Source organism: Podarcis tiliguerta, assembly GCF_965153285.1.
Source record: "Podarcis tiliguerta genome assembly, chromosome: 3".
In the NCBI taxonomy this organism is placed as follows: Eukaryota; Metazoa; Chordata; class Lepidosauria; order Squamata; family Lacertidae; genus Podarcis; species Podarcis tiliguerta.
The window spans coordinates 74980365-75003895 of NC_139536.1; the positions used below are offsets into that span (position 1 = coordinate 74980365).

Consider the following 23531-nt stretch of genomic DNA (forward strand, 5'->3'; position numbering starts at 1 on the left):
TCTTTTCTTTTCTTTTTTTTTGGTGGAATTACAAACTCAGGAACATAAATAAAGTTAGGGATTATTTATTTCTGCTGTAACTTACATGAGGAAGTGGCAAATGAAATGCATGGTACTGGCAAGAAAGAGATCCTGCGCACAAAAAATAAAAGAAATGACAAAACTTACCTAAACGCAATTAGTGTATATGCGAATTTTAATGACATATCAATTTACTTTTATGGTATTTCAATACTGCATAATCATCATTTTCTAATTGATTGAGTATTAACATCAAAGAAAATTAACTGAATGCTGTTTCATCACATTTCCAGAAGCCATCAAACATTTTCAATTACTGTTTCAAGCAATATGCATAAACAATCTTTTGCAAGAAATAACGCACACTATTTATTTATATACACTTATTGGGTAAGACAACATTAGAATGCAAATGACAGGAGCAGCCCTGCAGGTATACAAAGCCTCCCTCTGCCAATATATGAAAATCCAAGGGGCATGTTAAGCCATCTCCTGTTTAACATAGCCCCACTTCTGTTGGCCCAAAAGTCTCCACCCACTAACCCACATTGACACTGTGAGTTAAACAGACGGTTCTTAACTGTACTTCTATGTCACCCGAGTTCTCTAGGCTGCTTATAATAAAGGTTAAAATTGTAGAAGAAGAAGAAGAAGAAGAAGAAGAAGAGAACGATACACCACTCTGTTTGCAAAGTACACAGGCAGAGTAAAACAGAAACATTTCCGAAAGGTCATGAAGCTGTGAAATCCAATTTATGTAAATGTTGCTCTGATCAGCCTCTGGTGGCCTCTAAACATAGCATCAAGTGAGTGCCACAGAATGGCATTCATCTGAAGGATACCATAGGCAGCCTCTGGCAGACTGTCTGTGCTCCTGCCAAATGGTCCCCCATCACCAAGACATCCTGCTTTCACAGCCACCCTCAGCTGTCAAACCTATGACCTACCCTCCAGTAAGGAGACACTTACCAGGCTCTGGATTTGAAGCTCCACTGTTTGATAGCCCAGCAAAGACTCCCCAGGTAACAATATGATTTTTAACTGCCTTTTTATAGTGATTTTAATTGTATTATTATTAATTGGGGTATAGTGCAAATTAATAAAATAAATACTAAATAATATCTCCTCAGGCTATGAGGTTTGTTATTCTCCTCATATCTGATAATATTCAAATATACTTATATCCCACCAGAGTTCAGAAAATGTTTTTCTCTCCATATACTGGTAATGAAACACTGTCCTTATCTAAGCCCTTGCAGTGTGTACAAAACTGTTAACACGAGGAATGCTGTTAATGAGATACTGCACCATATTAAGATATGTAGCCATATGAGAGCACAGATCCATCTAGCACAATATTGTCTACTGTCAGTAGCGCTCTAGAGCAGCCTTTGCTATTTTTGTTCCATTCCTGACATTTTACACTACAACTCCCATCATGCCCTCCATGGACCTGCTACTTGAGGCCCTTTTTAAAAGAGGAATTCATGCAAATGTTCTTTATGGAAGAATGTTATTATAGTGATAATTAGTTACCAGCATAGAACTGATTTGGAAACTGCAGAGCCAGGTGCTAAAATCTAGAGCTGGGAATCAGGGAAGAGAAAGAGGTGTCTTCTGAGCTGCGCTCAGTCCAGTCCTGTGTGTAGTATTTAGCTTCTAATAGGCAATCTATAGTTTACTTTGCTTAGGCTGCAGTCATATGTGCATTTGCATGGGACTAGGGCTCATTGAACTATGAGGAGACATAATTTACCACAGTCAGCTCATTTAGACTTGCCTTTCCCATACATGTATCCTGAATACTAACAATTCTACAAAAAATGTAGTATAATTTACAGCTGAACCAAGTAATCCAAATATTTTAAGAAATCTATTATACAGAAATGTAAAACAGAAACTGACATAGACCAGTCCTAAAATTATTATTTTTTAAATTGCTGGAGGTCTTCTTAAAAAGGAAGCCCTTGCAAAGCTTCCAAACTTCCTGCAGGTTAGCACTTAGGTAGAACTCTCTAGCTGAGGCATGTATAAATTGTGACCAACCAAGCCTAGCAAATACCAACAACCATCAGACTTCACATAAAGTGAACTAATTGGTTGCCACACTGGTATATAAAATGCAACCTGCTGCATCAAATGAAAGGTCAATTTAGACCAACATCCTGCCCTCAAACTGGCCAGCCAGGAGTCTCTGGAAAGCCTGAAAGAGGAAAGCCTTCTTCCTTGTTGCTCCCACTGTTACTGCCTCTGAATCTCAAGATTCCACATTTACCGCAACTAATACTCACTTATAGACCTATCCTCCACAAATATATCCAACTTCTCCTTTAAAGTCATCTGAACCAGCAGCCAACACCACATCTTGCTGTACTAACTTCCATAAATTAATTAGGCATTGTGTGAGAGTTGCATTTGTGCCTGAGGGAGGAGAGGAGAAAAACTCCAGGTGGTCCAAAATCTACAAAATAGTATTTATTGTGAGCTCAGTGTATTTCAGAAAAATTGCTTACTCGATAGCATTTTTAGCACCAATTCTGACATGCCAGATACTGACACTACAGTACCAGATGATGGCAGAAATGTGCCAATCCTGAGGTAAAAATTGGGATGGGGTTCAAGGGCCAAACAGAACTGTACACAGAATTCCAAAAACAGCTGCACCGTAAATTAATATAAAAACAATGTGTCAAATTTGTGGTAGGGTTTGGCTAATTTTTGAGGGAGATATGTCAGAGAAAACATACAGTCTTATTTCTTTTTTCACCACCTTATCTCTAAATCCATTTTGAGAAGGTCCTAATTTCCTTCGAACAAAAACAAAAGCAAGTGTTTCAATTGCTACAGTATTAGAAAACAAACAAGACAGTACCAGGCACTTGTTTTTTGTTTTTGTTAATTTAAGACCTAAGGGTTAATTAGCACAGTGTTTCACAGCTCTTCAGCATTGTATAAATCAGCAAAGTGCTGAAAGAAGTGAGAATACAGGCTACAGTTTTATATTGGAGTCCATTAGCCTAAAGAATAATGTCAGGACTTTCTTTACTCAAGTCAATGAACTGGAAAATCATTATCAAGCCCCATTATGGTATATCTTTTCTGCTGCAGGGTACTGAAAGTTTTCATGGGGCCATGACTTCATTATACTATTTGATGTTACTTATGTCGTTCTGAAATGCCTATCCTGCATAAATGTGGATTTGAAGTGTTGCTTTTTCTCTCTCCCTTAGGCAGATTATCATCTTGAGTATGTTATTACAGTAATTCATGGGAGATTGAAGGAAATGGAAGGGCTAGAACAAACGTGTGCAAAAGATCTTCAACATCCTGCACACGTGTGATTTTTCCCACCACCACTTCCAAATGAGGAGAAAAATTGCTATTGCCTATTATAGCCTTGCTTCCAAGTATGGTAACAATATGACTGTACCAGATCAATTTTGGGGCATGGCGTGTAGAAATTTGTCACCAAAAGCATTATGGGGAACTAGTGTAGTTTGGACTTAACTGCATGTCATCTTTGTTTGTTGTTTTAGGGGGGGGGTTACCTCCATCTTCATTCAGCCAGTGTGGTATAGTGGTTAAGAGTGGTAGACTCATAATCTGGTGAACTGGGTTCGCGTCTCCGCTCCTTCACATGCAGCTGCTGGGTGACCTTGGGCTAGTCACACTTCTCTGAAGTCTCTCAGCCTCACTCACCTCACAGAGTGTTTGTTGTGGGTGAGGAAGGGAAAGGAGATTGTTAGCCGCTTTGAGACTCCTTAGGGTAGTGATAAAGTGGGCTATCAAATCCAAACACCTCCTCTTCCTCTTCCTCCTCTTCTTTTTCTTCAGTGAAGTTCTCAGTATGGTTTACATGAAACCAGTTCTTCAATGAAACAGCAGCACTTAAAAGCAATGAAGTCATAATAATACAGTAAGCAGCATTACAACCAAGTTCTTTTTAATTTTTTTAATTGTGTGTCATTTGAAAAGTGCTTCGAAATGGACTAACTGGTGTATGGGAAATATACATTCATTAGTACAGAGAGAAGAAGGCCGATGAAGGGCAAACGGAAATAAAATGAAAGTATATGTAACAACGACTGCTGATGCAATAATAAAACCCACACCCCTATTTTGGAATAGCATTTCACTAAGAACGAATATCTGCCCATTCGTGAGGAAATCAGTCTATGAATCAATCTACAATCACACATTTTTCTTTATTTACAGGGTGGATCTGTATAAATGCACTGCTGCTAGAGATTCAGATCAAACTTTATGAAATGGTGAATCATGCAGTAGGAGATGTTCACCTAAGTTCTTAACCCTCCCATGTACAAAACATACAAGAGAATCTGGAACAACTTTGTCACCTGAAAATCAGGCTGTGAAGTTACAGACGCTGGTTTGAGTCCACCTCAAGCCTTCCTTCTAAGTCATTAATTAGTTCTGTACTTTTAGCCAGAGAGCAGGACACTGCAGGGCCGGTTCCATATTTTCATTCATTCTGAAGATTTATATCACACCCTTTGCTGAAATAATTCTTAAGGCAGGAGACTGCAACACTACAAAATCAAACCCCCCACATCCAGAAACACTCTCCAGGCTGGAGTGTGCTTCTGTTAATTTCCACAGTCCAAGGCCAATGCATAGGCAGAACAGAGTATTATTGTTGACAGGATGTGGGTAAGCAGCCTCTGTGCAGCAACTGTTCTCTGGATGGTGGCTGAAGCTAGGCTGGTCTCCCCTTAAGCTCCTTAGAGTCAGTGGGGTGTAAAAGCTAGAAAGTTGAATTTGGAAGTGCTGAGTCATGAAGACCTCTGGTAGCCTTGGGCCAGTCACCCCTTTTCAGTCTAGCCTTCCTCGCATAGTTACTGTATGGATATAAAATTGGCTGCTTATAAATTGCATAGAACCGTTGCTGAATAGGCGAGACATGCAAGGAATAGACATATTGTCAGACTAGGGACAGATGAAGCTCCAGTACTAATGCTGTGGACAGCTCCCAAGTGCTGAAATGGTTTTTTTTAGCTTCCAGTTCCCCAACTCAAATTATTTGAGAGCATTTCTATATATTCTTGATGGTATGTGTGAATGATGATTCTGTCCCCAGTTTGGTTCTCTTTGTTTCCTTCTGTTTTCTCCTCTACATTTATTAAAAATTGCATGTATGTGTCTGACGATTTTAGGTCCATCCAATTCACAAGGCAATTGTGGAGGTTGAAAAGTTACCAGACAATTTACTTTATTTATGCTCTTTAGTACATTTCTACTCCATTCTCCCCAGAAAGTATCCCAACAAAGTGCTACTTCATAATTTCTACAAGAGATTGACTCAAAAATTATCATAAAATTACCAGTCATTTCTGCATCAACAGATGTGTTCGATGATTGTTGGTAGTTTTATTGTTATCCTGTCATGGGGATCTATACTTTGGATCAATATTTCTGTGGTACTGGAAAGCATGATTAGTGATTTGCACTGCAGTCTACCAATTTTTTATTTTATTTTATTTGATGGAGTGTTGTTTTGGAGACTGTGTAAAATGATGCAGGTTCAACAGAATCCATTTTAATTATCCTGAATCTGACTCTTATTCAGACCTCATGGAAAAGCATAATTTACATGTACACTTTCTTTCCATTTGTTTGGAGTAGGGAGAGTGTCCTCAGGGGAGGGCAAGAGAAGTAACCAGAGAAGGTAGCACTCATGGTGCTCTCAGAATTCTAAATGCATCCTTGAGCCTCCTCCCCCCCCCCCAACTGGCCACCCTGCTTGGTACAACCCCTTGAAGAGTTGTCTGCAAACCTTGAAATAATAGTTGGCTTTATAACGATTTCAAGATGAAAGATTTTAAAATTAAAATGTGTGGTATTCTTGTTACATTTTAATTTGTTCATTTTTTTTTAAAAAAAAACAAAAACCCATTGGCCCTTCTTTTGTGCATTGATTTTTGCTTTGCTTGTTGTGAGATAGGGAATTTCCACTACTGTTGGAACCTCTTTCTGTCTTGCCATAAAATGAAATGTCTTATGGCCCTTTCCTGCACCTTTTAAATGATCACATTCTCTTTTATTTACTGGGGAATTGCCCACTTGTGTCTCTTTCTACACACAGAGGTTCCAACGGCCTTTTACACCAAAAGTATCAGAGCAGACCTTTTATAAATTTCAGCAGAATTAAATGGATAAATATTATACCCAAAACACAGCAGTCTCCTTTTTCTTGTTGGTTACTGCTGCTCTTCAGCTATCTAGCCTCTCTTCTGTTCTTTTTCATTTCACTTTTCATTGATGCATTTTCTTTCTTCACAATAAAGCAATTTCTACAAAGCAGCCCATCAATCCCCTTCTTTGCTGCAAATCAACCACTATCCTACCCTGTGCCAACCATAAAAACATAAGAGCAGTCAAGCTGATGAATAAAAAGTTGAAAAACAAAGGTGGAAAAGTGGAAATGTGAAGTGGTAAACTGAAGTGGTGCAGTGAACAATCCTAGAATATTCCTAATCATGATATGTTCCCCTTGTCAGCATTTAGATATGATCACATTTTCATTTAGGAAAATGTCATTACGGATTTGTAGATTTTGCCTTTGTGTAAATTGCATTCTTCTGGACTACTGACTATCCATAACCCATTTACCCTCAACACATTTAAGATTTGGAAGTGTTGGCAACAATACCTTTTTCTAGCCTACTTGCCTCTGTTCCCACTTGGTTATCATCCTCAAGTTGATGATTCATATGTGGCTTGACTCTATCAAGCACAGCTGCCTTTCTAGAACACTAACAGTATATTAGCGGGGGTGGTGTTGGTGGTATGGGAGAGATCGTCAGCTGTACGGTCCAATAAATCTGGTGATGCTTCCAGACTGTTGCTATTTTGGGGGGTGGGATTCATTCTCATACCTGCAAGTTAAAGTGGATCTGGTGGTATTGTGCAATAAATGCCTTTAGACATGTTGAACAAAAGAGGAATCTAGGCATTGCATATTGCTCTGCTATTTAATGTTATACAAATTGAAATAAATATATAAAAAAGTTTTAGGACTCTATGAGCAACAGTGCAGCAGCAAGAGATAATGACAATTTCCCTTTGGGATCCATGTCTCTCACTTTCTTTGAACTTCGTCCTTTGCTGATGGCAAAACATGGCTCCCTTCTGCCTCCAAGGGAAGGGAGATGGATGGTATATCTTTCTACAGTCCCTAATACGTTTCCTTGATTTGTTCATATAAGCACTGATTGACAAAGCAAATATAATCTCTAAAATGTCTGTGGCACTGGGTAGTTCTTTACACCATTTACACAAGGAATATGTATATCACATATACTAGAGAGATAGAAGACTTTAATGAATAACAGTGAAATATTCCCTCAGTAGTTCTTATTCTCAGTCCCACGCACTTCACTTAACTTTGGCATGTCAGAGTCCTCATCTGGTGAATGTAGCAGAGACAAACATTTTTAACACCAGCCTGTATTGTCATCCTCATGGGGAATTCAACAATATGATTCTTTTAATCTAATGGATTAAATTGACTCAATGTATTTTAATCCTCTCTAAATCACAGAAGCTTCTGCATATTTGATTTACACATTAGTACCAGGCGGCTTAATTCTACACATGCATTATTCCATAACCAATCTGCAGTAGCTACTAAACTGTATGCACTGTGAATCAGTCACAGTATATTTATGAAATGTGATGTGAGGATGTATTCATTTTTCATGCCTTCTTTTGTCTTAACGCTCTTACACTGAAAATGAAATGGATGATTCATAAAGGGAAGCTACTTTTACTATGGCGGTGAATCTTTTAAGGGGGGGGAGCCTTTGGGGAGCAGATCAAAATAGATAGAAACTGATCCATTGAAATCTATGTCACGCTTCATGTGGCTGCCCAGCTACATGGTGCTCTACTGATGTAGGCTGTAAAAGTATGTTGGTGGGGGTGAGATGCATACATCTAGAGAGGTAGAGGCCATGTGAAGGTTCAATGCTCCCAAGTGACTATTCAGGCAACTACTAGAGTCCCAATACTCTAGCAGGGTCCACCACAGATGCATGCCCTTCCACACCTATCTTTTTTCCCCTCTGGCATTCCATGGATGGAGAAGCTTGCCAGATGCCATCTTAACTCCCTCCAGTACTCTGGATCAATGCTGTTGACCAGCTGAGCTCCAGTGCTTGGAGGACCATCACCATTACTGTTGGCCCTGCAGTGTTTCATGGAGCTCTACCACCATAAATGCTGACCATTCACAGCAAGGTAAATTTGGGGGAGGGCACTGTGAAATGCTAGGGTCAGGCAGCCTACTAAAGCTTCCTCCCAATGAACTTATAATTGGCACTGTATCTCTGCAGTGTGTTTTCCCTTAATTATACTGGTATTCTTGGAGTGCTGACTAACTTTTGAAGGTCTCCCCAAATAAATGTGTTTTTAAAACAAGTCCATGCCACTCAATATGCTATCTAGATGCCCTGGAAGAAGGTGAGAATAGGATGCTAGACTAGATGGGTCTTTGGTCTTTTCAATGTGTGTAAAGGTAAAGGAAGGGTACTAAGATCTCAAGGAAGACTACTGATTGATGCTGCTGTCCTGATGGTGGCAGGAGGTAGCTTTTAGTAACACCACAACTGGATTGCACCTATTCTTACTATACAGTGGACCCTTTTAGTGGGTATACATTGCTCTGGTACAATGGTGTGTTCTTAGTGTTCAATATGGGCATAGAAAACAACCATATAAATTACCTGCATACAATGGTTTTGTTATGGCATCTGTATGGTACAAAGTTGGGTATATTTGTATCAGGGGAAAATGTAACATGATTAAAGTTCTTATAGATTGCAATCCAGTTTGGTGGCTTTAATAAGGAAACTGAAGACGAACCAGGCGATTGCCATGTATCCAAGGCTCAATGTTTGTCCTATTTTTCACATGTTTATTCCAATAAACACTGTGGAAATCAAGGGGACTTTTATGCCTAGCTCTGTACTGGGTTGTGGACAGAAGCTGCCAAACTTCGCATCAGTAGTGGACATGGGTTTTTTTGTATTAAGTTGTATTAGCAAATGCTGAATATTAAATGTTGCTAATCTTACTGCTCTAAAAGTTTTCAGGAAAAACATGCCAGGTGTTAATGTAGATTAAAATAAGCCTGCTCTACATGTGAAATATAAGACAGCACTCACTGCAAGCTGTGCCTTCTGAGTTACATAGAACATGACGAAAATGAAATTGTCAGTGACTAGCTTGATTTGCAACAAGAAAAGGAAACAAGAAATTCCAGCTATACTTTCTGTAGAGCCCTTCTGCATGAACTATAATTTAGCTTGCCGAATCAAAAGAAAGAAGAAAATGGGGAATTGATGTAGGGAGCAGCTAGAAAAAATGCATAGCATTCAAAAGGCATGGGACTTTCATCTGTCCACCTGTCAGTCCAGTCTTAACACAGTACTCCCATATTTAACCATCCAAGGTGTGATCCCAAATGCACTTACTGGATATATCAATGTGATAGCTCTGCATGCTAAATACTAATAAGCGGGGGGGGGGGGTTTAGGGGGTACTTAAGGGTATGCAGTAGGGACATGGGTAGTGCTGTGGGTTAAACCACAGAAGCCTAGGGCTTGCCGATCAGAAGGTTGGCGGTTCGAATCCCCACGATGAGGTGAGCTCCCGTTGCTTGGTCCCTGCTCCTGCCAACCTAGCAGTTCGAAAGCACATCAAAAGTGCAAGTAGATAAATAGGTACTGGTCTGGCGGGAAGGTAAACGGCGTTTCCGTGTGCTGCTCTGGTTCGCCAGAAGTGGCTTAGTCATACTGGCCACATGACTCGGAAGCTGTATGCCGGCTCCCTCGGCCAATAAAGCGAGATGAGCGCCGCAACCCCAGAGTCGGCCACGACTGGACCTAATGGTCAGGGGTCCCTTTACCTTTACCTAAGGGTATGCAGTAGTGGCATTGGGACACGGGTGGCGCTGTGGGTAAAAGCCTCAGCGCCTAGGGCTTGCCGATCGAAAGGTCGGCGGTTCGAATCCCCGCGGCGGGGTGCGCTCCCGTTGTTCGGTCCCAGCGCCTGCCAACCTAGCAGTTCGAAAGCACCCCCAGGTGCAAGTAGATAAATAGGGACCGCTTACTGGCGGGAAGGTAAACGGTGTTTCCGTGTGCTGCGCTGGCTCGCCAGATGCAGCTTTGTCACACTGGCCACGTGACCCGGAAGTGTCTCCGGACAGCGCTGGCCCTCGGCCTCTTAAGTGAGATGGGCGCACAACCCTAGAGTCTGTCAAGACTGGCCTGTACAGGCAGGGGTACCTTTACCTTTTATGCAGTAGTGGCACCTCTTTTGCTGTTGTTAAAAAGTATGACACCTACTGTAAAACTTTATAGCGAGTACTGGCACCTATTTTTTCTAGAAAAAAGCACTGCTGATAAGCATGAAGATACTGATAAACTTAGCTTACCCATTTTTTTTTTTTTTATAACACATATCCTTATTTAGAGGAATTACAAACTGAGATGTCAGTGCTGGTAAGTCAAGGTGCATAGTCTCACTACCACTCAGCACTGCTACTCCCACCCTCGCTGAAGTCTCCTCTGCCTGCATGCAAGGTGTCTGCAGTTGCACTATATGGGCAGCAGTGCCAAGTAGAGCTCAGTGTGCCAGAATTCTCTGACCCCATCCTATTGACCCACTTTGTGTTATGGGTGGGACCACGATGGCGTTGGTGAGTCTAGCACCAGAGTGCCAATGTCAAGTTGCCTTGTCAATCACCACCACGGGAGAGACCATGACATTGAAATTAGCACAGAACAATATAAAAGTAAATGCCTTGAGTATAAACAAGGGAGTGATAGTCTTCTGCATTTTCAGAACAATTCTAACAATGTCTCCTCAGAAGTAAGTTCTGTTGAGTACAGCAGGGCTTACTGCCAGGATTGCAGCCTTGATATTCTGCACAAGACACAGTTTTCTTTCTCTTAGGCCCAGAGGTTATGGCTAAATAAATAAAAAAAGAGAGGGAGAATCTATTTCCCATTTGTCATTCAACTTCTTCCTGACACAGGAACACTCTTCTTTGGATAGCAAAATTTGTGGAGGTTCATTTTCAGGTCATCACTTTCATGGGGGAAAGATTTTCCCCCACCCATAAATAATGTATGTTTTGATGAAAAAAATGTCATCAGAGTGGAAAACTGTCTGAGCTACTTTAAGTCAGTGTTTTTTGCCTGGCAGCTGTCATTGTACATTTTTCTAAAAAAGCAATGCTGTAAAAATAAAGAATATGGACAGTAGCCTTTGTGCTATAAACATTAAATAACTTTAATTTGACTGTTCCCTCCACATTTTCAGCCATTTTGCTTCCGGTCCTTTAGGAAAAGATGTGGAGATATCTGAAGGTGACATAGATGAAACTTTATCATTAAATCTGGCGAGGCTCAACTAAACAAGAACAGAGCTGATAGTTTGCCTCTCCTAAATGCAATTCCTATTATTATTATTATTATTATTATTATTATTATACCACTTTAAGAAAAGAAAAAAAAATCTCAAAGTGGTTTACAACCTACATTAAAGCATCAAATAAAACAATCCAGAATAAAACACCACCGAAGAAAGTCAAGTATACGTTCAAAGCAACATAAGTAACAGAAAACTAAAATACTATCTTAAAGATTTCAAAATAAAGCATTACTCAAGGAAGTCAAATATAAAATGCACGTTTAAAACAGCATAAATGGCAAGAGAATAAAATATCATCATAAGCATAGAACATACCTGCTGCTGTTGCTGTCAATCTTGCTAATGGTGGTTCATGATGGTTGGTGGCTATGGAAACTCAGACTCGATGACCTGGGTTTGCACTAAGAGACATCCAAGATGTTCTCTGGTCTCTTTGCCAGTCTCAGCTTTTGTAGCGGGAATCAATCAGGGCTCTACCCTCCCAGGCTAGGTGGGAAAAGGCCTACATGACAGGGAACAGGTCTTTTGGGTTTCCTGTAATGCAACTGACTCTTCTTCCTTGGCATAGACTAAGCATAGCCAACCTGGTTCCTCATGAGATGTTATTAGTTATCAGCTCCCATCAGGCCCAGCCAGTATGGCCAATGGTCAAGGATGATGGGAGTTGTAGTTCAGCTACATCTGGATGGTACCATATTGGCTACTCCTCACAAAGACAGTGTAGTTTGGGGGAATCTAAGGCTAGGAAGCCCTGAACCTTCTTACAGCCATTTTTGGTTATATTTCAGCTGTAAACCTTCTAACTGTCAATTTTCTTAACCACCTTAGTCCCATGCAGGCATTCTGATCACATGCAAAACCTTTGAAACGATAAATAAATAAATAAATGATTAATTAATATATTGGGGGACACGGGTGGCGCTGTGGGTTAAAGCCTCAGTGCCTAGGGCTTGCCGATCGAAAGGTCGGCGGTTCGAATCCCCGTGGCGGGGTGCGCTCCCGCTGTTCGGTCCCAGCGCCTGCCAACCTAGCAGTTCAAAAGCACCCCCGGGTGCAAGTAGATAAATAGGGACCACTTACTGGCGGGAAGGTAAACGGCGTTTCCGTGTGCGGCTCTGGCTCGCCAGAGCAGCGATGTCACGCTGGCCACGTGACCCGGAAGTGTCTTCGGACAGCGCTGGCCCCCGGCCTCTTGAGTGAGATGGGCGCACAACCCTAGAGTCTGTCAAGACTGGCCCGTATGGGCAAGGGTACCTTTACCTTTACCTTTAATTAATATATCATTCCGCATTTTTTAAAAGCTGTTTGGATTAGAACTCTTTAAGAAAGTGACAACCCTAAAATAAAAGGAAGTTAAAATATACATTTCCCGCAACTTTTTTGTCAGGATATCCCATATTAGTAGCATATGCTATATTTGAGGCTGCCCCATGAAAGGAGCTGCTGCTCTCCCTAAGCTACAGAGATGTCATCATTATTTAGACAGCATAAAGTGCTGTAAAGCTGTGGAATAGTGAGGAATAATTCTTGACCAGCACAGTCTCTTTCCCTCAGGGATCTGCTAGGGAGAAAATGAGAATTCAGCAGGATCTGAAAACGAACAGTTTTCAAAGCAACCCAGTGGCTTTTAATAGTACGCGGTGTAAATGGGCCTTGCTGCTGAACAAGATGGATGAAAACAGCTTCAAATGGCTGATCGTTAAAGCAGAAAAACTCATCTTACTTCAGCTCAGAAATTGCTGGGGAAGTGTACAATCCTATTAATGTTCTCTCACCTATTACAAAGGGAGAAGGAGAGAAACACTTTCTTTTTAAAAAAAACATTGACTTCTTTTGTATATGAGGATGAAAGGAGAAAGCCCTTACTAGAAATTCAGCGTTTGTACAAAATGTGCCTATTCTACTCAATGTGACCTATGTATGCATTTTATTTAATACATCAGGTGCATACAATGACTTAGGCCAGCCAGCTCACTTTGTGCTTCATGTCTTCAATAGTCACTATTGCTTAGAAGCATCAGGGTTCAGCCTGGCCTGAACCACAGGAAGGCCTCATCTGAGAAGGAAGCATGGGGCACTGTGAAAAGCCCTAGCATAGTGGGGCTTCTGATGAGCCACTGTGCTTTCAAGTCCCAATGACATATTACTGCCCCCCACAACCTCATACTCCCACCTTAATCAACAATCCTATTTTCATCCCCCCTGAGGATCAGAAACAGACAACTGTGGACCTAGTGAGATTTCCAGAGTCTAACTGCTAGGATCAGCAGAAGAGGAAAAGGTTTATTTGGGAGTTTGGAGAAGTCATAGAACAGGGTTGAGGAACCTTTGCCCCTCCAGATACTGCTGAACTACAACTCCCATAAACTCCAGCAAGCATGGTCAACAGCAAGAGGTGATGGGGGTTGTAGTTTAGCAATATCCAAAAGTACAAAGTTTCCTCACACCAGTCATAGAGGGACCAAGTGTACATTGTCACCCAGTAAGTGAACAGAAAGAAGAGATCCAGGCTGTGGAGGTATAAAACACCCGGTCCTGTTAGGGCCTGTGATGGGAGGTCAGCTCTCAGTTGCTCTCTTTTGGGCATCTCTTGAGGACTTCTGTCTTGACTTCAGTGCCCTCCCAGCTTCATTGACATATGTGCCTCCCTTGGCTTTGGGGCTGCTCTAACATCTATGCCTCTGTTGTGTATTTTGTTACTGGACCAGTTGCATGCTTACTTCTGCATCGACCTAGAATTGCTTGGCCACCAGGTATGAGGATTAGAGAGAAAGATGATGACTGTTCAGTTGGAGCTACTACAATAAATGTCTGTTAGAGACTTCACACACTTAGTAGTGGTTCAATGCTAAATCAATTTTAGGTTCTACTAGAAGATCCAGCTTTGAAGAGAACCAGCATTACAACAGGAATGGAGACGGGCTTGCTATAGATAAGAACTTTCCACTGAAGAGGAATAGTTGAATGCAGATTTCTCACTGTATGCAATGCAATACAGTTACTGGGGGAAGCAAGTGAGGAGAGTACTGCTCTCCTGCTAGTGGGCATTAGATTAGCTACTGCTCTCCTGCTACAGGCATTAGATTAGCTACTGTTAGATCAGGATGCTGGACTAGGTGGGCCTTTGACCAGGACTCTTCTTATCTTCTTAATTTAATATTTCACCGAAGGTAGGCAGCGAGTGAGAGAAGAGCAGATGATTTAGGAGGGAAGGATTGGTTGGCAGTTTTGTTTAGGTAAGTCAGGGGCAGCCTGTTTTGTTTCACCACCTGAGGTGAAACTGGAAGGTGCTGCCTTCCATGCATGCTGCCAGCCCCCCCCCCCATCACTCCTGCCAAAGCCATGCTTACTGGGTTTGTGTGGTTGCGGTTTTCTGGATTTCAGTGAGGTCTTGCAGGAGCCCTGCACAATCTCATGGGGCTCTTACACATTCTACCCAGAACCTGAAAGCTGTTGTAGCCACTTTTCCATCAGTGGTGGCTTGGGGGGCACATTTGCAGAGTGGATTCTGCTACCTGAAGCAGCTGCCTCAGTCTGCCTCATGGGTGGGCCAGCCCTGAGGTAAGTAAAGCAAGTAGAGACCTATTTGTGAAAGCGAGGTTCCCGGTCCAAGTGTGTCTGAGGCAAAGAAAGAGAAGGAAAAACTGATAAATGCATGTTGCATACATGAAGCCATGCCAGTGAGCCTACATTTTCAAATAAAGTGCTCATTCCAAACAGCACTGCATTTTATGACACATAATAAAAAAAATTCCTGTACTCACATTGACACTTAACAATTTTCTAGTGAACACTACTGCAATGAACGTGAGGTTCATTTATAGAATATTTGAGGCTGCTAGCATTACTGAAAAAGTTAATAGCACTGCTTCTGTATTATAGATGTGAAATCTGTGATTGAGTCAGAAATGCCCGGGATTGCTTATGTTGTGATGTTCCTGATATTTATTCACTGATATCAAGGAGGTTTTTAAAAGCATCGGCTTCAAATCAAATTTCTAAAAGTTTGACTAAATGACATTTTTTATTTGCTTACTTACTATGAGCCAGATTCAACTACCCAGTTCCATTAGCAGAATATTCCCACTAATCAGTGGGGAATGCCCTCCCTCTCTCCTCCACCTGTCTCTCTGCCAAATCTGCTCTAGAGGTTTGGGAGAATGTGCAGAAAAACACATTGGAGAGGAAAGGGGCAAGCAGAAATGCTTGAGCTGACAGAACAATCTCCTTAGTGCTGCCTTGAATTTCCCCTTGTGTTAACAGAGCTGTTTGATAACAGGAGTTCCCTAGGTGGCTCACAAGCAAACCATTAATATACAACATTAAAACAATAAAAAATATAACTATTTTTTTTTAAAAAAAGGTAAAACTCTGCCAGTTGACACAGACAGTACTGAACTAGATCGAGTGGGGACCTTTTTGATTCCGCAGTGACTTGGAAGAGGGAAGAATTGCAAAAGGCTCCTCCCCGCCATGCAATTTTCCTGGGAGTGGCAGAGTGGGATAGGGGAGAGCAGTCGGCCCATGCTGCCCCCTACCTCAGCCCACCAGCTTGCCAGAGAAGTGCATGAGCTGCTTCAAACAGTGCTTTTGAGAAGCGCTTCCCATTGTCCAATTTTTGCAGAAACAGCACTGCAGAGGGTGTCTCAAAGTGCTTTTTTGTATCCTCCCCTACTTGCTTCAAACAGTACTTTTGAGAGGGGTTTCAAGACAAACATGTGATCATCACGCACTGTACCAATGTAATGCTGTATATTATGGTTTGAACTCTGTCATGGTTTGAAACAACACCTGGGCATTTGATGGCTGAAGCATGCTGTTCCTGGCAACCCTCAGATCACTAGTTCAGTAAGTGTTCTTAAAGTTTTTTAAGAAATGTTTTAAAACTGTTTTTAGTTGTTTCTTTTTAGAAAGTTTTATCACTGCTGTGTCAGCTATCCTATGTGTTTTGGGAGGAAGGGAAAGATATGAATTGACTAAATATAATAACAACAATGATAAATTTCTTATGGTCCTGGTCAGGCAGTAACAAAAGGAAGTTTGCTGAGTCACTGTATGTAGAAAAATTCTATGTTCTGCTTGATGGGCCACAGGTTTCACAGACCTGGGCTAATAGTTCATAGTGATTTTTTGTTCTAGCAAAGTACCATATCTACGCTCATGTAGTTACCCATTAACTCAAATTGACTATACTCCCTAGTTTAATCCACTATACTTCCCCTGTTTCCTCTGGCTCATTAATCTCAGTCTCCATTCCACTGCAGAGATAATAGTGCACCATTAAAAGGTAATAGTGTCTAATGTAGACATAGCTCACACGTCTGAAAAATGCACAGAGAGATACAGTTGCTGGCCCCATCACCAGCAATGCTGAGCGGCTGCATAACATTTTGTAAATACCAACGATTCAGCTAGAACCTCTCAAACTGTAATATGCTGTTCTGAGATAATTAGGAAGCAGAGTGAAGGCTAGAAACTTGCTCAAGATGTAAAAGGTTTGGGACAATCTGTTCTTAGCTGACGTGATTCCAACCAAGCACAAATGTCATGGCCAAAAAACATGGGGTATAGATCAACCTTCCCTAACCAGGTGCCCTCCAGATATTTCAGAGTACAGTTCCCATCAGCCGCAGTCAACATGGCCAATGAGCAAGACAGATGGTGGTTGTAGTCCAACAATATCAAGAGGCATCAGCCTGGGGAAGCCTGATCTGTAGTGTGTGCCTTTTGTTTGTAGCATTAATCTCTTAAACTACCTTAGCATATGTATTGGATTTGAAGAAGAGTTTGGATTTGATATCCCGCCTTTCACTCCCTTTAAGGAGTCTCAAAGCGGCTAACATTCTCCTTTCCCTTCCTCCCCCACAACAAACACTCTGTGAGGTGAGTGGGGCTGAGAGACTTCAAAGAAGTGTGACTGGCCCAAGGTCACCCAGCAGCTGCATGTGGAGGAGCGGAGACGCGAACCCGGTTCCCCAGATTACGAGACTACCACTCTTAACCACTACACCACACTGGTATTGGTTCTTGAACGCAGCAAGGGTGAGTTATAGTTGGAATACCTGGTTTAAAATTTTGACCTATTCAATTATTTGGACAAATCAAATCAAATTCCTACTTTTCATATCCTTGTGAATCTACTTAGTTACTTATAAGAATAAGAGATTGACAATAAGAATTAGAAAGGTTAGTTTGTCTAAAAACTGGGGCCAAACTTGATGCTTGATCTGGAGAAGTTTGACCCATGACTTCTTTTTTTAACAATTGTAGATGTTGGCCAGGACACTAATACCTCAAGGACTGTCTCTCTTCATAAGAACTGACCTGGACCCTATGATCATCATATGAGGCTCTTCTTCATGTGCTTTCTCCACAGGAGATCTGGAAAGTAGCAACCCGAGAACAGGTCTTTTCAGTGGTGGCACCCCACTTGTGGAATGCTCTGCCAAGGAAGGCACATTTGGCATCATCATTACTTATCTTTAGATGCTAGACATGAAACATTCCTTTTCCATCAGGGCTTTGGTTTTTAATTATCTATAGCCATTTTGCATGGGTGGGATATTTTAGCCTACTTTTTTGTGAATGATAATTTTATATTCTTTTTTAAAATGCTGGTTTTAATGTATGTATGTGTTTTTTTGCTGAAAATATTGTGGATTGCTTTGAGTTGCTATGGCAAAAAACAACTAATATACCGTATTTAATAAATAAACAATAATTGCTCGTGGGCAGTGTGTGTTTGTTTTCTTTTCATTAAACAGTGTCCTAGTAATCTGCAGTCCCAATAGCCACCTGAGCATGCTGATCTGAAAAAGCCCGATGGGAGAAATGAGCTCATGACATCTTCCCTTGAGCTTTGATGCATGGGAAACCACGGAGACTGACTACAGAGGTTGCCTCCAGACTGCCAGTGTTTTGCAAGAGGGATTTGGGCACACACTGGAACTTTAGGTTGCATAGCATAGTTAAAGTGCTCTATCACCCGTATGCATCAAATCCACTTAAAAAAGCCCCAGACTTTTTCTGGTTTGGAGGGTGACCAGGAAATGCATTGAAAACTGTGAGATGAATGAATGATTTGCAGGGGAAATTTACTGCAAGCAAAACAGGATGAATGCTCATCCTATCATATAACTGCTCCAGAAATAAATCAGAGTGAATATGTAATACAGACTGACCAGTCTAACCAACATGCAAGTCCTGTGCAAGCATATCAGGATGAATGAATGCTCTTTTGGAGGAGCTATGAGCTAATATCATAGGGTTTTCTGTAAACACCCAGGAAGGCTCTAGATTGCAGAACACCAGAGACATGATTTGAAGAATGAGCAGAAGGACACCCCCAAAATGTGGTACATACAAAGAAAACCCTGCACCCCACCTATGAGAATTTCTCCAAACATTTCTTTCTAATTCAATAATTTTAAAATGCAATTTATTTTCTCATCAATTGATGGAGAACTTTTTTTTTTAAAGGGAGACTTTTTTGGCACAGCATTAATCCAAGCCTATAAGCCTAAAGTATCCTGGTGGTGCTGAGCAGTACTTCTTATGTGTCTGCTCCTTCGTCTCTATGTTGATAATTCTTTTTACTGCTTCAGCTTGTGCTAAAACTCAATCTCTGCTTCACTGAGACCATGCCAGAGCTATTTTAAAAATAATAATGTGTCACTAACCTCTTAATAACTTGATACCTCTGAAATATAAGATGGTGCCTCTTAAACTAGCTAAGAAGCAAAATATTGGAGAAAACATCATTAGAATGTGATTGCTTCACTGCACATCGGTCTACATCATTTTTTTATTATTTTTTTTGCTTTTAACAATGTGCAAGGACAGAGCAAACCTTAATAATCAGCTCTCCAAGTAATTGAATAGCCTGGAGCTTCAGTTAATAGGTGTCTGTCAATTTCATTTCTGTTTTTCATTCACCCCCATATTTTATTCCAAAGGATGGCGTAACCTGAACTGTAATAATAATAAAAAGTTGCTTCTTTTAAACTCAGGCACGTACTTTTTAGTCAGGCAAGCTCTTCAGGCTAGCAAATTTGCAGTTCAAATGTGTATTTTTGTGAACTCTGAAAATTCCAGCCAATCACTGACCAGTAAATTTAACTGGGTGCAATGGAAAGAAATATGTGCACAATTGTCGCCAAAAGGAAGTGGCAAACAGACAAAGTAGGAACGGTTTTCCTTGAAAAAGACATGAGCCGGGCCTAAGCCAGTGGCTGTTCTGCCCAACTTGGAGCACTGGCTTGCGCTACATAGCCATTTTTCAAAAGTGATGGCTCCCCTTTCCCTTTGAGTGGCAGTGGGAATTGATTCCAGAGAGATTTGGAAAGCAAGCGGGTGATGGTTGTGAGAAAGATTAGATACAAGTGAAACCCTCTTGTTCATGGGACATTCCTCCCCCAATAAAAACCTAGAGTCAGCCCTCTACATCACTTCTATGTACTTTATAATATAGCACATGCTTGGCCTAAACAAAATGTGACATAGCAGTACCACACAAGTTGCTGTGATTTTATGACTATGTGAACAGCTCTTATGAGATACAGATAAAAAACTCCCGGCAACAACAAGGAGCAATCTGAAGTGGAATATGAGAGAGAGAGAGAGAGAGAGTGAACTGGTGTATTGTTTGCACTGATGAAACCTTGCTGCCTTTCCCTGCCCTAGGCAAAATGTGAAAATGACGTTTTTTGCCTTATTTTGGCCCAGCAGATTTTGTCAAGTTGTACACCTGGGAAACGTTTATTAGCAGATCATGCATCTGTTCCTGGGGCCCTCCAGTGGTATGAAGGAGCTCTGTATCAAGTGGATGCAAAGCTGCCTTTGCTCCATCCCTGGAATGCCCCAGGCTAATCCTAGCCAATCCTAGTGAAAAACATGACCACCAGCGGCAGATCCACCAAGATGTACTCATCTATGCTGTTGGCATAGGGAGACCTCTACCTTGTTTCGCAAGCCAGTGAATCTGGAGATTAGGGTTGTTTTGTAAATCACACTCCAGCATAGCCCAAAGATGGGAAAGGCCATGCTGATAGACGGGGCCGGCTAGGGGTGCGGGCTCTCAGGGGCGCCAGGCCAAGAGGCCCAGACTGAGATTTGGAGTCCGGGGATTGAAGAGCCAGGCCAGCCGCTGCCAAGTGGAGCAGAACCCGTTGGAGCACCGCAGGCTTTTTTGCTGCAGGCGCTGAGGCAGCCGGGCGGCTCCGCCCTCCTACACACCTGGGATTGGCAGGCTGTCCAGAGGCCCACCCAGCGCATGCACGCTGCTCACGCGAGGCGCGCTCCCTCCCAAACCTCTGCAGGGATTGCTCTCCTCCCTCCACCCACAGCGGCATGGGAGAGAGTTGCATGCCTCCCCAAAAAGCTCAACAACTTTGGTGGCCTGCACATTGGGTGCGTTGGGTGCGTTTTTTGCACCCTGGTGCCACATATGCTAAAGACCGCCCTGCTGATAGGCATGGGGATACAGCAAGCACAGTGAGGTTTTTGTTAGCTATTCATAGAACGTGGATGACTTTACATGGTTTACAAAAGACACCATTTCCCCAACAGCAGCGTTTCTGCACAGAGGCTCTACGGGATTGAAAGATGGATTAGATGCTGAAATAGAAATAAACAGGATAGGAAAATAATGGTTCCCCCACTTATAAACTGCACAAAGCATGAAAGCCGTGCGCCGAGGCTAGCTAGCTGCTGAGTCTGTAAAGAGGGTTTGGAAGTAAGCAATGCAATTTTTAAAAAAGTAGGCCATGAGAATTTCAAACTTATTTCATAAATAGGCTCATCAGCAGCCACACATTTCTTGGAAGTAAATCTCTCATAGATTCTTCTGACAGCATCATTTCAAGCACTAGTTAGCAGCCTGGCAGCAGTTCTATTTTAATCTCCCGATTCTCTGGTATTCATGACTTGACCATAACCCCCCTGCTGTGATAAGGAGCTAGCCTTACAGCAAATTAACTGTGGGACTGTTGGTGAGGCTGGGAGGATTTGATGCATATATAGCTAAAATTGGAGGAGGTTCAGAAGCAATGAGCTTCTCTGGGTTTGATCCTATGAGATTTTGAACTCCTTCTTAAGATGCTCTTTGATGCCTTAACTTGGCAGGCTTTGGGGAGCCAAGGATATACATGGAGTTATTTCTATTATATTTGTGGGATGCATCAGGCTTTTTAAAGCCTTTTAAAGGGATGTTATCATCCCAGACCTAAGAAGGAGGTTTACAAATGAATTTAACAAATGGCCCATTTATATGTAAAACCACAAGCCAAACTATCAAGATGCTATGCACTGCTGTGTGTTTAGAGGATGAAGCAGAAATAAGTATTCTGCACTGTTTGCATCTGCTAAGCTAGCCTTCTTGGGCAAGATCTGCCTGCATAGTTATTCGTAATTAATTTGCAAAGTACCTGAAATCTTGCAAAGTATTTGGTTTTGGTCTTCCAGTGCAGTTTCTGCAAAACATTGACTGCTGCAAGAACTGACCATGCTAGATAAAAGCAAATCGCTTTGTAATGCACTTTGCAAAAGTGCTAGCTAATTAGTTCGTGGATGGATTTCACACTGCATAAAGAGCTTTGCAAAATGCTGATTATTTCACAGAGCATCCAAGCAGTGTTTTAGAATATTTTGTTTTGAACTAGTAAACTAGGTAGTTGTTCATACAATTTCTTTGACCATGGAGGAAAAAAAGTTAAAATACAGAGGAACTGTTAAGTAAAAAGGTTTTTTTAAAAATGGGACACTAGATTCTTTGTGGGATAGAAGGAAAGAGGCTAAGTTCACAATGTTCAAATTCTCAACTTCAAAGTGTGTGTGTTGTTAAGCATGTTATTATTAGGGTTGCACATTGGCTGAGATGGTACACAGCAAAGCAGGCTGGACATTTTAACTCTTTCTGAGACTTAGAAGGATATTTTACTTTGCTGTACAGCAGCAGGGTCTCCCACAAGTCTTTCCTTCAGTACATTTCCACCTAGCAATATTAGCTAAAAGATTCCGACAAGTACTTTGTTCCTGAGATTACAGGGTATTAATAAAACTTAGAAGTCTCATTGAAATCCGTGAGACTTACCTTTGGGTAAACAGGCCCCCAGAGCTCAATCCAATTCATCTACATAAATCTCATTGTGGCCTGGCCACAATGGCCTGGAGATGGCCTACAATGGCCTGACTGCAACAGCCACATTGGCATGGCCACATTGGCATGGCCGCAATACCCTGGCAACAATTGACACAATGACCTCACCACAATTGCACTGCAACAATTGACACAATGGCCTGGCCACTATAGAAACAATGGCCTCACCCAGTGGCCACAATGAAGAAAATGGCCTTGTCACAGTGGCCACAATGGCCTTGCTACAATGACCACAATGGACACAATGGAAACAATGGCCACAATGGCCTGGCCACATTGGAAACAATGGGAAAAAAATGACACAATGGTCTCGCTGCAATCAACATAATGGAAATAATGGCCTGGCCACAATGGACACAATGGAAACCACGGATACAATGACCTGACCATGATGGACACAATGGACACAGTGCCTACAATGTACACAATGGCCTGGACACAATGGACTCAATGGCCACAATGACCATAATTGCCACAATGGCTTGACCACAATGGCCACAATGGCATGGCCAGTGTGGTCAAAATGGGCTGGACACAATCAAAACAATGGACACAATGTCCTGACCACAATGGACACAATCAAAACAATGGACACAATGGGCACATGAGACACATTGGCCCTGTCACAATAGCCACAATAGCCACATTGGCCACAGTAGCCATTCTGGAAGTTGGGCAATAGGGGCAGTACAAGATTCCCACTAGTATACCAACCTACCCACTGCACCAAGGATTCCCTGCCTGAGCTTCCCAAGCTCCTTCAGGTTTTTGCCCCTTTTCTTGTTACTCCAGTTTGAGTGTTGGTTGCTCATTTTGGGGGGCTGTTCAGAAGGCAGTGTTTATGACACAAAACAGCACGCCTCTATGGCACCAGTTTGGAGACAATCGCACAAGGTTG

At 41.8% G+C, this 23531-nt stretch overlaps 1 long non-coding RNA gene across 1 annotated transcript; it reads right to left on the minus strand.

Moving 5' to 3' along the window:
• Window positions 1-14965: 14965 nt before the first annotated feature.
• Window positions 14966-22702, minus strand: LOC310675134. Its single transcript, XR_014509973.1, has 3 exons — window positions 22568-22702; window positions 19158-19208; window positions 14966-15096 (listed from the first exon to the last, which is right to left on the minus strand). It is a non-coding gene; the product is annotated as an uncharacterized lncRNA (long non-coding RNA).
• Window positions 22703-23531: the final 829 nt, after the last annotated feature.